At 43.8% G+C, this 13,261-nt stretch overlaps 1 pseudogene; it reads right to left on the bottom strand.

Moving 5' to 3' along the window:
• Positions 1-368: 368 nt before the first annotated feature.
• LOC136172124 (GTP:AMP phosphotransferase AK3, mitochondrial pseudogene) lies at positions 369-1,066 on the bottom strand (annotated as a pseudogene).
• Between the last annotated feature and the right edge of the window lie 12,195 nt (positions 1,067-13,261).

The following is a 13,261-nucleotide window of genomic DNA, read 5'->3' as shown; positions in this document are numbered from 1 at the left end:
ATTTTCTCCAAATTAGTATTTTAATTTACTTTTCTGGAAAAATATAAAACCTTACCAGTCACTTATTAGTACTGAACAAAAGTTAGATTACTACCAATTGCTGTTTTACTTTTGGTCTAAAAGAAGTTTTCAAAGTTTAGGCATCTCTGATGTTTTTGAATTGCACACCCACAGAAGACAGCTGGATAAAACACATGACAATTTTAAAAGACAATTCTTATTATCAGACTCATGTGGCATATCCTTTATATCCAGAATAAAATCCAAAGAAATAAAACTAATATAATTTTCAAAGAATTCATACATGGTGGAGTCTTAGAATGAGGAACTTCTTGTGAAAGAAGGAATATTTCTGTTCATCTTGTTGATCACAAGGATATTTCCTCCTGGAGTAACTGAGTTTTTGGGTGTCTCAGTGGGACTTTGGTTTGCAGAAAAGCCTGCATATAGGGCCAGATCTTATTGGTTTCTGTTCCAAAAAATGTTTCCAACACTCCCTTTTCCTGGTAATATTCCAGGACCGGTTTCATTTGGTCTTGGTAAACCTTCATTCTCTTGTTATGTGCCTCAGGTTTATCATCTACATGCTGGATGAGAGGCTCTCCAGTCACATCGTCCACACCGACCACTTTGGAGGGTTAAATTCGAGGTTATAGACGCGGCCACTGGTTGGATGAACCCAGCGAGCCTCGAGGTGCTGCCGAATGACCTCAAATGGCACGTTCAGGTTCATCACCAGGTGTACCTGATGGGCCCCGTCCAGGGCTTCAACCTGTTCAAGGGTCCTGGGAAATCCACACAACAGCCAGTTATCCTGGGTGACATTTCTCAGCTTCTGGAGCAGCAGCCGAATCACGAGGTCGACTGGGATGAGCTTCCCGTGGTCCATGAAGGTCTTGGCCAGCACCCCGATTTCTGTGTCCCTTCGCATGTTGTCTCGGATCAGGTCCCCACTGGGTAAGGTCTTCCGCTGGAAGCGTCTGGTAATGCGCAGCGCCAGGGTGCGCTTGCCAGAGCCCGGGGCGCCCACGATCACGGAGTGCAGGAGCTTCCTCTGCGGCCCCATGGCCGCCAAGCGAGGCCAGGAGCGCGGAGACTGTTGGGGCCCTGGTCGGACACCAGCTGCGCCTGCGCGCTCGCCCCCGCCTCCGCTGCCCGGCATCCAAGGCGGCGCCCGGAAGTTGCGCTGCTTCAGAGGATGCAGCCACAGCTGATGGACGGTGTGGAAGAGGGCGTGTGTGAATTGAACGACTGTGTCAAGACATTCCCCCCAGGAGTGTGTAAAGGTGGAGGAGATGGTAAGTTTGAAAGGAAAATGAAGAAACAAAATGTAGATTCAAAAGTTTCACTGTTCACAGGAGAGAAAGGAGAGGATGGAGGGATACAGTATCTAAAGAGAAAATTAAAGGGACTTCCCTGGCGGCTCAGTGGTTAAGACCTCCCTCTCACTGCCAAGGGCCTGGGTTCAGTCCTTGGTCTGGGAACTAAGATCCCACATGCCCGCGTGGGGTGTCCTCACAGCTGGTTTGGAAGGCAACTTGGCAGTGGCTATTTTTTAAGAAATTACTTCTTAGTGTCTTCCTTAAACAGACACTCTCATGTGGCAAGAAGGCGCATACACGATGTTCATTTCAGTCTTATTTGTAACAGCAAAAAAATGTTAAAATTTAACTGTGTATTAATTAGAGAATAGCTAAGGGAACCTATGGAATATACCCAGCAGCTAAAAAGACAGATCTATGTGGTAACATGAAAAGATTTCTGATATTGTAAATGCAAAAAGCTTCAGATTGATACAATTTAGGTTAATGGTATAATTTATGGTTAAATATATTTAATAAGTGAACTGGGAAGCTGGGTTTCTAGCAGTGGACAGACATGATTTTTACTTTTAGACAATTGCTTCATTTGTGAGATAGAGAGCAGTTAGAAGGCTGTTTCAATAGACCAACAAAGAGGTGAGAAAGTACACTAATTTTAATTTCTTCAATGTAAATGAGATTGAACATCTTTTCATCTGTTTTATGGGCCATTTACACTATTTCTCCATGGAGAATTTTTAAACTGACAGTTACCTGCTGATCACTTCCTTGGAAAAATACTTAGGGTTTGGTTTACACAACAAGATGTGAAACAGGTAGACAGCTTTGTCTTGGGTGGTCCAAGTACAGACTATGCATCACGTGGGGCTTCTCTAATTAGAGGTTGCTGAGCCACCAGCCCTGCATCCACTTCCTTCTCTAACCATTCTTGAGCCTCTTCATTTCTGAAAAAGACCCATAAAAATGATGTGGTGGCTGGTTCTCATTCTATAAGCAAGAGAGAAAGCTACTTCCAGAAAAAAGGCTTTGAAAGTAGAAACCTAATTTCTGTATTTGTATTTTATGGCAGCAAAGTAGAATGGCTGCTCTAATTTCCCCGACTTGAAAAAACTTGTTTCTGCTATTTCGGATCTTTATGTTAGTCATATAATCTTATTGTTGCTATATGCAAAAGAGTTAAACTGAATACATCAGGTGATTCAAAAGGTAGATGATTAATAGAAATTTAGCTCATATCTTCCAGGACGAAAAAAATCATGCTATGATTTGAATCAGTATTTTGCATAATACTAGTTGCTTTGCATAATAAAGTTGCACATGATGACTGTCTTTTAGGATTACTAATTATATACACAAAAAGTAATACTGCCAAGGCCTTTCTATCCTACCAGATAGATTTAGACTTCTGGTATATTTAACCTTTAATTGAGATATCTAATTTGGTACCAGCCTCTGATCCCAGAATATTTCAGAGGTGTATCTGTGGAGTGTGGGTAGGGTTCACTTGGCTATAGGTGTGAGTAGGGTGTAGCTTAGAGCAGACACAATGAATGTTGGCCTGCTGGTAAGAGTCCCACTCTGGAAGCACATTGAGTCACTTTGGCCTCCTGGGATTACCTCACCCCTTCCTCCTTTTCCAGACTAATACTGAACAAGCCACTTGGGATAAAGGGTTATCAAGCTTATTCTTAATAGCAGATGGTAAGAAATTCTTTGATGAAATGCATATAAACTAGTATGAGCCAAGTAATATAGACAATACATTTAACAAAAAGCATCTAGGGCCAAGCAGATGTGATTGTGGAAGTTTGTGGAAGCTTTCTAGGTTTTTTTTTTCACAATAATGGAAGCCAAATGGTATAGCAGTAAAAGACAAACAGCAGGGACTCCTCAGATTATGCTTGTTTTTACAGTACTAATCATTTTGAAGTGAAAACTTCAAAGGAAATTTCTAGGGAGAGTTATCAGTTTAGGGTATCCAAGGAGACAGAACTGAAAGTCACAGAGAGGTTAAGCAGTGAGATAATCATTCATTCATTGATTCAGCAAACTTTAATCAGACATTTATCTGTGTGAGTAGTTGTTCTAAGCACAGAGGATGCAACCCATGAAATAGATTGAATCCTGAGTGTCCCTGTGATGTGACCTTCTCATGGGTCTCTCGGGCCACTGTTTCCCAAGGTGTGATAGTTGCTCCTCTGGGGAATGGGACACAATTTTAGGTCTCAATGAAAGAAAAGTTATGACCAACCTAGACAGGATATTAAAAAGGAGAGAAATTACTTTCCCACCAAAGATCTATCTAGTCAAAGCTTTGGTTTTTCCAGTAGTCATGAATGGATGTGAGAGTTGGATTATAAAGAAAGCTGAGCACTGAAGCATTGATGCTTTTGGACTGTGGTGTTGGAGAAGACTTTTGAGTCCCTTGGACTGCAAGGAGATCCAACCAGTTCATCCTAAAGGAGATCAGTCCTGGGTGTTCATTGGAAGGACTGATGGTGAAGCTGAAACTCCAGTACTTTGGCCACCTCATGCGAAGAGTTGACTCATTGGAAAAGAACCTGATGCTGGGAAGGATTGAGGGCAGGAGGAGAAGGGGATGACAGAGGATGAGATGGCTGGATGGCATCACCGACTCAATGGACATGAGTTGGAGTAAACTCCGGGAGATGGTGATGGACAGGGAAGCCTGGCGTGCTGCAGTCCATGGGGTCACAAAAAGTTGGACTCGACTGAGCCACTGAACTGAACTGAAAGGACATTTTTCTCCGCCACCCCAGGTTTGATGACTATATTTTATCTTATTTTTAAAGCTGTTTTATTATGAAAATTTCAAAGCTGCCTAAAATTAGAGAATGGTATAGTCTCATGTCCTCCTAGTCTAGTTTCAACAGTGGTCAATCTTTTGCCAGTCTTGTTCTAGCTCATATTTTTTTCTTGATATTTTAAATAACAACACCTTTAAATTTTAATGAAGGGTATCTATGTTTTAATGTGCATAAAAAAATATAGCTAGCACAGCCAACCTCATACTTCACAGTATTCTTGCTTAGGACAAAACTAATCCATAAATTGGTTTTAAAACTGCTGCACAGAGAGAGCAAAGTTCAACAAGGGCGAACATCACTGACTGACAAACATTCCCCTTCATCTACCTCCCCTCAGTGAGGCTGGGATGGTTAGAAGTGATTTCTTCTTCTGTAGGATGCTTAGCACCATGTGTGTCACCTCAGAAGCACCTACGAAAGAGGAGCTAATGTTGTGTTTGGAAGGCATCTTTGATTCCAGAGAACTGATCCTGGCTCACATTTATTAAGCACTTAGTGTGTACAGGCACTGCAGTGGGAGATTTACGTATGTCATCTCATTTCCTTTTCACAGCTTTACTCTGAGTGGATGTTGTGATCTCCATTTAAAATCACGGCTCAGAAAAATGAAGTAACTTAAGGTCACAGAGTTATTAAGCGGTAGGACTAGGACTTCAGTTGAAAGCCTGTCTTCCTCCAGAGTCCATCATGGTTTTCTACCAGGCCCCCAGGACAGCCAGAGCCCACAGCCAAATGCTAGAAAGCAGTTGGGAAAAGCACTAGGCCTGCAGAGTTTACACCTCATTCTTCCATTTGCTGCCACTGTGAGTTTTAACGTTTCACTTCACTTTTTTTTGATCCCCTGTTTCTTGTGCATACAATGGGAACAGTAAGATTAATTATGCAATTTTTGAACACAGAGTGAAGTCATTTATATGGAAATTTAACATTGTAGGCACTAAATAAATGTTGGTATTATATTCACATGCCGCTAACAGGGCATGTGATCTTGAGCAGTCTCCTTCCCTCTCCAGGTCTTGGTTTCTTCAGCTTTAAAAATGATGTCATTGGCCCTTAAAGTGCTGCTAGGGTTAGTTATGGGCATCCTTGTTGGCTCAGTGGTAAAGAGCTCGCCTGCCAGTTCAGGAGACTCGGATTTGATCCCTGGGTCGGAAAGATGCCCTAGAGGGGAAAATGGCACCCCACTCCAGTATTCTTGCCTGGAGAATCCCCTGGACAGGGGAGCCTGGAGGGCTACAGTCCACGGGGTCACAAAGAGTTGAACACGACTGAGCAACTGCACAGTAACAAGGGGATAGTTGTTCCTTGATTGTATTCCAGTTGGCTCACAAGAAATATTTACTGACTGAAGTTAATGGAAATAATTTGGTAAACTGCCATTCAGTGTGATTTTATTTGTAATTATTTATATTTATCTAGGTCTGATTCCTTAGAGGAGAAGGAAATGGCACCCCACTGCAGTGTTCTTGCCATGGACAGAGGAGCCTGGCAGGCCATGGTCCATTGGGTCGCAAAGAGTCAGAGAGAGGTTCCTTAGAAAGCAGAGCCAGACAGTGATATGTTGCTCTGCTTTGTTAGGAGGTACAGTGCCAAGGAGCAAAAGTGAGAGACCTGAGAGACACAGGAGTGAGGCAGGGAAGGAGAAAGAGAAACTGGATCTGGTGTAACTGAGCTTGTTTCCACCCAGCGTTCCTGGTTGCTCTGTCTTAAAGAACCAGCCCCTGCAAAGCTGCATCTAAGGACAGTCTCTTTGGAGAGAAGAAAAGATGAATTTATCAACAGTTTCCATCTCCCATTTGGCAATGCTTTGACCACAGGATGTCAATTCCTCTGCAGATATGGGCTGTGCACTTCTGGACTCTGAAGCAAGATCTCTTGTGCCCCATATCTCTGTGTGAACAGGGAAGTCAGGGATGGGAGATGGGAGATGTGTGGCCTGGACACGGGGCCGGGCTCTGATAATGGGAGACTGAGAGGACCTGCAGTGGTATAGGTGTATGATACAGTAACTCTTGCCCCATTGACTTATAAACAGAGTCTGAAGGTACTTACTTATAAAACAAGGATAATGAGAAGCCAATAATTCATAGAAATATAAAAAGGAATGACCTCAGTTTATTACCGACCCCATGGACTGGAGCCTACCAGGCTCCTCTGTCCATGGGATTTTCCAGGCAAGAATACTGGAGTGGGTTGCCATGCCTTTTTCCAGGGGATCTTCCCAACCCAGAGACTGAACCCAGGTCTCCAGCATTCCAGGCAGACGCTTTACCGTCTGAGCCACCCAGGAAGCCCTATTACCTGAAAATGGAGGATAATAATAGTACTTACCCATAGGGTTGTTGCATTGACAGAATGACTTCAGGAAGCTAGTATTTGTAGAGCATTTAAAATATATGTGTCATATAAAAGCCACTATGTGGATGTTTATTTGAAAAAGGAAAATACTTAGCCACATGAGCTTTGATGGTTTCTGCAACTAAGCATCACATTTGCCTCTAAACTTTCTAGCAGATAAGGAAAAGGGAAATATGGTAGGTTTCCTAATTTGCATTATCTGGTCAAAGTAAGCCTGCTAATTCTGAAAGACAGCCACCAAGAATCTACGTGTTACGAAAACCCAAAGGAGTTGATCCCAAGAGACATTAAAAAGCAGACTAAGTAATGTTTTCAAAATGGTTACTTAAGTAAGATGTGCTGAGGAATGTCTCATGTGACCAGTTCTTTTGCTGATGTTTTATCAGACGCAGCGATCTTCTGGGAGCTAAGGTAGAGGTTGAGATTTGTAGCTTTCTGGTGTGTCACTTTGAATCAGTGGTTCTTAAGTAGGGGCAGTTTTGCACCCCAAAGGACATTTGACAATGTCTGGTGATATTTTTGGTTGTCATAACTTGGGGTTGGACAGTGTCGATGCTACTGGTACCCTGAGGATGGAGGCCAGGGATACTGTTTATATTGCATGGGATGTACATGTACTGAAGCAATTTGCTGCTGTCTGAAATTCACATTTGGGAACCCCATGTTTAAATGTGTGATGTCTTGTAGCCACGCTTCCTACAGTGCACAGGATGGCCTCCATAACACAGGATTATCAGGCCGAAAATGTGAATAGTCGCAAAGGGGAGAAACTCTGCTCTAAATGCGTACAGATCCATGGATGCTTTCCCAGAGCAAGGCAAACATAGTATGGACGTTAAAATATCTTTTCCTTAGTCAGACTTTTGTCTGAGATTAGTCAGCTGACAACTTCAGGTCAAAACCTTTGACCTCAGCCTAGCTTTTTTATAAGAACGATGCTGACAGAAGCTTGAGTTGTGTCTCCAACAAGTATCAAAGTGGGCCTTGCATGGGAAGCTTCTTGAACATTCCCATTGTTCTTTTTAAAGAAAATATTTATTTATTTGGCTGTGCTGGGTCTTGGTTGCAGCCTTTAGGATCTTCAGTCTTTGTTGTGGTGTGTGAGTTTTTTAATTGTAGCATGTGGGATCTTTTTTTTTTTTAAGTTGCAGCACGTGGGGTCATAGTTGTGTCACATGGGATCTGGTTCCCAGGCCACAGATCAAATCCAGGTCAATGCACGAAGTCTTAGCTGCTCAACCACCAGGAGAGTCCCCCATTGCTCTTTAACTGTCTCCTTGTACCAGTAATTTGGTGCTTAATCACCTCGTGCCTCATCTGGTTACTTAGAGAGATTTACTGCGTAAGCACTCAGCTAATCTGATGTCTAACAAGGTGATTTGGGCAGCAGGAAAGAGGCAAGAAATAGAGCCTGTAGTGTCCGAGGGGCTTATGTTCAAGGGAAAGACACTCTAGGAATGCTTTGGCAGTCTTGTCTCCATGTAAGAGTAAGTAAAGTTTCCATGGCTGAGTGAACGACAAGCTGGGACAGAGCTGGGTGAAGTCCACTTTCCAGTGCCTCCTCTTGTCCCGGCGTGTGGTTGGGCCATGGTTAGGCTCCAGAAAGACGTGGTCTTTCCATGGAGAGAGCCCAGGCAGGCATGCAGCCCTGAAAGAGGATAACGGGCAAGACTTGGTAGGAAGTCAAGGTTTTAATCCCTCTCCTCTACTTCTCTAATGACCTGTCACCGAGGTTCACATCATACTGCTTTCTTCGGTTTTATTAGACACTCCTTCACGTGCATGCATGCTCAGTTGCTGCAGTCGTGTCTGACTCTGTGCGACCCGATGGACTGCAGCCTCCCAGGCTCCTCAGTCCATGGAATTCTCCAGACAAGTCTACTGGAGTGGGTTGCCACACCCTCCTCCAGGGGATCTTTCCGAGCCAGGGATTGAACCTGTGTCTCCTGCATGTCCTGCATTGCAGGTAGATTCTTTAAACTCTGAGCCACCAGGGAATCCCCCTTCATGTAACAGAAGCCAAATAATTCCCCCCTGATATACATCACAAAGAAAATATTTCCCAACTAGAGCTGGGAAGGATCCCAACTTACATTTCCTCCTGAAAATATCAGTGAGTTTACCCCTAATCTCTACCTGCTTCCCAGGTCTGGAATGACATCAGTAGGGATCACTGGGGTCTTCAGTTGTTCAAAGGATTTGTTTGGCATTCAGCAAACTACAGAATTTGCATTACTGACAGAAAATGCACCAAAAGGGAAATTCAGCTGCCAGCTGCTCTCCAGCTGAATTGCTAATATTTAAGAGGGTGGAAGATGCTCTCTACTCCATGGTGGCTCACCGTGGTTCCACACACACGTGTCATATCCTTAATCCACATCCTTGGGGCTTTCCCTAGTCGTTTCATGGCTGTGGAGAGAAGGTCCCTGCGTTTCCAACCCCATGACTCAGTAAAGAATGCTAAAGGCAGAACCATGCTTGGTATGATGTAATATAATAGCAGATGTTCATACCAATGACCCTGATTAACCCAGAAGGGATTCAATTGCATTTAGTGTCCTCTGCTCAGAGGGCAGGGAACTTTATCATCTGCTTTTGAAGGCTTGCCATGAAAAAAAAAATGCTGAAGATAGTGATTTTTTTGGTGACTGAAGGGTTAGTTTTAATTTTCTGAGAAATTGACCTCCATGGTATGCTTCCTTCTCCTTCTGGGCTGGGAAATAAGGTACCACTGTACTTTCACAATGTGCTATTACTCCCAAAGGCACAGAGGATTTCTTGTTAGCTTCATTTTGCATTGGAGAGTTCTTGATGACATACAGTCACTCTTTAAAAAACAACCTTTTTTGGATGGAATAATGTTAGAATTATAGAAAGGAGAGCTTCCTTGGTGACTCAGATGGTAAAAAATCTGCCTGCAATGCAGAAGGCCTATGTTTGATCCCTAGGTTAGGAAGATCCCCTGGAAAAGGGAATGGCAACCCGCTCTAGTAGTCTAGCCTGGAATTTCATGGACAGAGGAACCTGGTGAACTATAGTCCATGGGGTCACAGAGTCAAACATGACTTAGTGACTAATTCTTTCACTTTCACTTTGTATAAGTAGTACAGAATTTTCCTATTTCTCATCATCCTGTTTCCCCTGTTTTTAGTATCTTACGCAACCATGGTACATTTGTTACAACGAAGAAGTCAGCATTGGTACATTATATTAACTAAATTCCAGACTTTGAATTTCACCGTCCTTTGGATTAACGTCCTCTTTCTGTTCCAGATTCCATCCCAGGCACCCACATTGCATTTTGTTGTCTTGTCTCCACAGGCTCCTCTGGTCTGACAGTTTCTCAGTCTTTCACTGTTTTTTTGTCACTTTGACCGTCTTGAGAAATTGGCGAGTTGTGCTGTAGAATGAGTTTGTCTTTTGTTTTTCACATGATTATATTTTGGAAAAGATACCAAAGAGGTTAAGTGCCCTTCTTGCTACGTCATATCAGGGGTAGGGGGTTCTACAAAGGAGAGAGGTAAAGGGGGAGCTGCTTATCCTTTTTGTTGTTTCCTGTGTTCTCTTTCTACTGGCTCTCCTCTGGTTAGTCTCTCTGCCTCCCCTTTCTCCAGCACCTGTCTGTTGACTTCCCACCTTCCCAGGTGTAGGCGAGTCTTCAGATCAAGTACCTAATAATCAGTGAGGATGTCAGGGATGGCCATACCAGCCCTCTAGAGGCAGTGCACAGCCCTGCAGGACTGAGGGTAACAGGGTTTCAACACTCGAGTTCCAAACTCAAATGTCTTATAACTCAAACTTGTCATGTTTCAGACTAACCTTCTTCCAAGCTGCTCTTCCGTTAATGTTCCTAACTTCAGAAGCCATCCAGTAGCCAAAGTCAGAAACCTGGGAGCTGTCCTGACTCCTACCTTTCTCTCTCCTGCCGCTAGATCATGTTCCAAGTCCTGTTCTTCTTTTTTCCTAAATAACTTAATTCTTCACTTTCTCTCTGGCTCCATGCCGCCATTCGCACCCATGTTGTATGAACTCACATCCAAATTACGTCGCACGTGCTTAGCTAGACCCCCAGCCCCCAGTCTTGCGTGCTCCCATTTCCCTTTCTTCCACTCTGCAGGCGAGAGAATTTGAGTCATATTACTTCCCCAGCTCAACCTTCCCCTGTGGTCTTAGGACAAAATCTGAGCTTCTAACAAAATTCACTAAACCCCCAAGGCTCTCTGTTGCTAGTATCTCTAGTCTCCCTTCCTCCCCTCTTTGCCTCCGCCTTTATGGACGAGTCATGACCAGTTTCTTTTGCTTTCCCAAGTATACCGTGCTCCCTGAGTTCAGAGGCCTTCACACGTGCTCTTCTCCCTTCTCAGAGTCTCTTCTCCTAATCCGGCTTCAGTCAGTCTTTGACTTGTAGTTGAAATACTCCTTTCTGTGCCACAAGAACCCTGACAGAGACTTTCTTCTTGACCAAACTTTAGACAGCCTCCTTTGAGCCATTTTTTGGACTAGACCTTGTCCTTGGGCCCTATTCTTGGCCTGCTGAAGGCAGTTTTCATAGGAATCCTATTAAGTGAGTTTAGTGAGAATTCCCCACTTCCTTGGTGTCCAGATACTACTTTTGATATCTGATCAGTTTTCTCTGGTGGCTCAGATGGTAAAGAATCTGCCTGTACTGCAGGAGACCTGCGTTCAGTCCCTGGGCTGGGACGATCCCTGGAGAAGAGAATGGCTACCCACTCCAGTATTCTTGCCTGAAGAATTCCATGGACAGAGGAGCCTGGCAGGCTACAGTCCATAGGATCACAAAGAGTCAGACATGACTGAATGACTTTCATTTCGCTTCTTCAGGTTCCTCATCCCCCACCCTGGATGTCTCAGTCCCTGGCCTGCCTTTAGCAAAAATCCTGTTAGGGCAGTTTAGCCAAAATCCTTAATCCTTGAGGTGTCTGCTTAGGTAATTTTCCAACCACTGATCCCCTCACTCTGCTTGTTGCCTGTGAATCCCTACGTGTCTCTACTGTATTTGGACTTCAGCTCAGTTTTATCCTGAGGTCTCTTTCCCCTACTGTAGTAGTTCCTGAGTAACATCTGCCTTTACTGCCTGTAGCTAGTGTCTGGCTAGGTTTCTTTTTTGCAAGTCCCCGACCACTAGACTCGGTTAGGACTCCAGTCCTACCCTTTTCTCCTTGCCTCATCCTGATTCTCAGTATACTTGATTGTAACTTCTATAGCTGTGTTTTTTCTTACCAAACCACAGGTGTCCTGAGAACATGGATTAGGACTTGCATGTGTAGGACCCAGTCATCGTTTGTGAAGTAATGGGACAGATTTTCAGAGTTGCTCACTCGCTCATATGGAACAACCACGACAGGCAGTTTCAGGTTGTGTGGGTCCACTCTGCAGGTAGTGGGGTGGACCTTCACCACAGGTGGATTGAAACTGTATCTACCTCTGTACCATTAGGCAATTTTTTCGTGGGTTGGGTCTGCCCTGAAGCAGAAATACTGAGCTGACTTTCCCTAACATGGTTGCCAGGTAGAACTGGCACCTGCCTAATTCGCTCATTCATTCAGGCAGACTCTTATCACAAGTGCCTAAAACCCATGACTGCACACTTCTGCATTTGTTTACCCATTGTTCTCTCTATTTTCTGCCTACCACAAAAAAAAAGACTAGACCTAAGTTAATCAAATTTAATGTGCAGGCACCAAAGATGATTAAGTTCTTTATTTAACCCAACCACTCCATATTTACATTTGTCTGCTTATTTATCTCATCGATGCTGGGAAGTAATTGATTTTGATATGTTTCAGCACACTGACAAAAAGTATCAGACACACTTGGTGGCTCTCTGCTATCATGAAGCAGGCATGGCAGGTAATTTTCAAGCAGCAATAGCTTCATTTTATAATGTATTTTAACAAAACTTGGATTGTGGGCAAATGAAACAGTGGTTCCATTAAGCGAAAGTAATCTTTTGTTAAGCAAATAGGTTAACAGCAAAAGGCTCTCATTAGTATTGATGTGAAAGGACCAGGGGGACCACCTGGGACTTCGTCACAGACCGCCAGTACTCCCTCTGAAGTGGGGAAGGGCTCATCGAAACTCTTGTGACTCATGAGGCGGTGTCATAGTTTTGAGATTCATGGCAAAGAGAATTCTGTAACCTCACTGGCAAACCTTTCTAGGTGTTAGTTAATGCTGGTTCTAGGAAACCTGAGTCTATTGGTTTTTCACTTATGTTCTTCAGGTTGCAGGTAAAACCCAACTCCATTTCTCTTCTTGGAATGTAGGCGGAAACAGAAGCCTGAAGATGGTAAATTACTTGCCCGTAATCCTAGCTAGTAAGTGGCAGACTTAGATTTGCACCCAGGTCTGTCTAACTCTACAATACCCCCTCTTTTTTTCTTAGCCAAGGCTCTGCCTTGCCCAGTTAGTGAGACTGTTCAGTAAACAAGATCATTCAGTTTCTTGTTAACTTCAATTCAAGATAGCGCCCACTATTGGCCATAAACCCATGTGACTCCCACTCTGTATCCAGGGCTCAGGTCAGTGTGAGGCAGCTCACAGGCTCCCTCTGGAAATACTGGAAAAAGAATGCAGCGCTGCATGGCCCAGTGTGCTTCAGGAGCAAACCACAGAGCTCTAGCATTGAGTATCCCAGGCCTTTATTGCAGTTTTAGACTTCATCCGTGCATGCATGCTCAGTTGATTCAGTCATGTCTGACTCTGTGAGACCCTACAGGCTGTAGCCCTCCA

This window comes from Muntiacus reevesi, chromosome 7, assembly GCF_963930625.1.
Source record: "Muntiacus reevesi chromosome 7, mMunRee1.1, whole genome shotgun sequence".
Lineage (NCBI taxonomy): Eukaryota > Metazoa > Chordata > Mammalia > Artiodactyla > Cervidae > Muntiacus > Muntiacus reevesi.
Note: the sequence above shows the minus strand (reverse complement) of the source record. Positions and strands in the feature narration are given on the sequence as shown.